This window comes from Bison bison, unplaced genomic scaffold, assembly GCF_000754665.1.
Source record: "Bison bison bison isolate TAMUID 2011002044 unplaced genomic scaffold, Bison_UMD1.0 scf7180017864491, whole genome shotgun sequence".
Lineage (NCBI taxonomy): Eukaryota > Metazoa > Chordata > Mammalia > Artiodactyla > Bovidae > Bison > Bison bison.
Window position 1 is genome coordinate 6,675,168 of NW_011495050.1, and position 2,297 is coordinate 6,677,464.

The window sequence follows — 2,297 nt, forward strand, 5'->3', positions numbered from 1 at the left end:
GAAAGCCTGAGAAAAAAGAGTTGTTTCCATTTCCAATTGAACACAGGATCCAAGAAATAAGTGAACCAAATATTCTATTGAAATTAGCCATCCTACCATACAGTGCCAATATGTTAGTAATGCACCACATTTTAAAAGCCTTGGCAAATGTTACAAAAACAAAATATTTAGAGTAATATTTACAAATACAAACATAATTAGCTTTTTGCCTTCTATAAGTAACAATCTTTGAAATGCTAAAAATGAGGTCTAACTGTGGTTCTTTTCTGGTGTGGCAAGCTGTAGGTGCACATGGTCTACTGATTTACCTTCTCAAAGTTTTTTTGGAAGCAGTTGGATGGGGCTTAATTACAGGAGAAGCTGATGTCCTATTGGCTGGGCAGACTTCTGCATTGGTTTCCACAAACTGAAATGCCTTCACCAAGCAGAGGGTTCCTTCCATGCTTCAGCCCACTGGGAGATCATTGATACTCAAATGCTTGATGACTCCATTGGCATCAATTATGAAAAGAACTCATAGTGAAGGATCAGAACCTTCTCACTGGACACTGTAGTGTCGGGGGAGCTGTTAAGTCAAATCTGACAAGAGCTTAATGTTCACGTGGCCCAAACCAGCATTCTTCCTCTATGTGTTCATCTAGGCCAGGTGGCTGAAGTGGGAACCCATTAACACTGCAGCAAGTGCACAGTTCACATCATGAAATTCACTGGCTTTGTCACTGAAAGCAATCGTGAAATTTCTGTTCGCAAAAGTGAAATTCAAAGGATAGAAGAGCACCAAATATTTCCCCTTAAAGTCATCAGTTTAGTTGCTCAGTCGTGTCTTTGAACTCTCTATTGCCAATGGCTGTACCCTTAATATAGGGCATTTGCTGGGTGATGGCAAGGATATGGTGTGAGGAGCTGATGCTAGAGGCCAATTTTGCTTGATCGGAACCAGACCACAATGCATTTGTCAAGCACGTTCTTCAGCAGACATAAGGGCTGCACAGGCAGAGATGCTTTAAGGAACGGCTTTCACATGTTGGGCAAGCAATGCCCAGAGTAACCATCTCATCGTGGAGGCCATGTGATGACTTGTGATGACCAGTGATGGTCTCTTATCGAGATTAAAAACATTTTTTTTCTTAAAGTTTCTACCAACTTCATGAGAAACAGACTAAACCCTATATTTTTAGTTTTTAGACAAATGACTGGTTTGCCTCATTTCCGTCTTGTCAGTTTAAATTAGTAAGTACATAAGTAAATTGAGTGCTTTTATATCTATCTCTCTGCTAGATTAAAGAAAAATTAACGATAATGAGAATAAGTTGCCCTAGCATGAGAGAATGGGACCCAAGGCTGTATTTGAATTGTGGTTGGAAGTATGAAGGTATGGTTGGAACTTTGGGAGCAGCATAGAAGAGGTGAATGAATTGCTCAAGTGGCCTAGGTGTGAGAAGTGGCTTTTTGGAGGAGGTGACCTGGTTGCCAAGCAGCAGGTGGAGAGTGGACCAAAGTGAGAGAAAAATTTCATAGGCATAAATCGGGAAGACATATTTGTTCACTACAACTGCACTATTAGTTGAAGCTGTGTCACATCCTCTGTTTCGGGTGTAGGTAGTTCACACTCTGCATTGTTATCAGCAGAAGGAAGTTCAGATGGACTGAGCAGGTTTGTGAGACCAGCTATCTGTGAAACCCAAGTTGCTCAGTGGGGAAGACAGATACTGTATACATTCTAGGATGAGTGTAAAATATGGTCAGAAGGAGATGGTGGTTTGGATTTATATGTAATAGAGTTGGAAATGTAGAGAAAGCATGTATGGGACAATATAGTGTAGGGAAAGGGAAGGAAGTTAATTGTATCTTTGGATATGAGAAAGTCTACTGTTAGGAAATGATGTTTGAGCTGATAAATGATGGAGTTGAGATTATTGGATAATGGATTGGATGTGTGAAGTAAAAGGGTGGGAGTGTTACTTGCTCAATCTTTTCTGACTCTTTGCTACACTATGGACTGTAGCCTGCCAGGCTCCTCTGTCCATGGAACTCTCCAGGCAAGAATTCCCAAGCCAGGGATAGAACCTGGGTCTCTGAGGTTCAGAGGCAGACTCTTGACCCTCTGAGCCATGAGGGTGGAGCTAAGGATTATTTTCCAACTACTGGCTTGGACAGCTGAAAATGGAAATGCTATCACTAGTCTTGGAAAACTGATTTTGAAATGCCTGGGAGGCATCTTGAGTAGATAAATGGACCACATATTTGGGTTTGAAAATTAGACAAGGTCAGTCTGGACTAGAGGTGAGATTTACTGA

The 2,297-nt window shown here is 41.2% G+C and overlaps 1 pseudogene; it reads right to left on the minus strand.

Annotated features, from left to right (window-relative positions):
* Window positions 1–296: 296 nt before the first annotated feature.
* Window positions 297–1,069, minus strand: LOC105005444 (annotated as a pseudogene).
* Window positions 1,070–2,297: the final 1,228 nt, after the last annotated feature.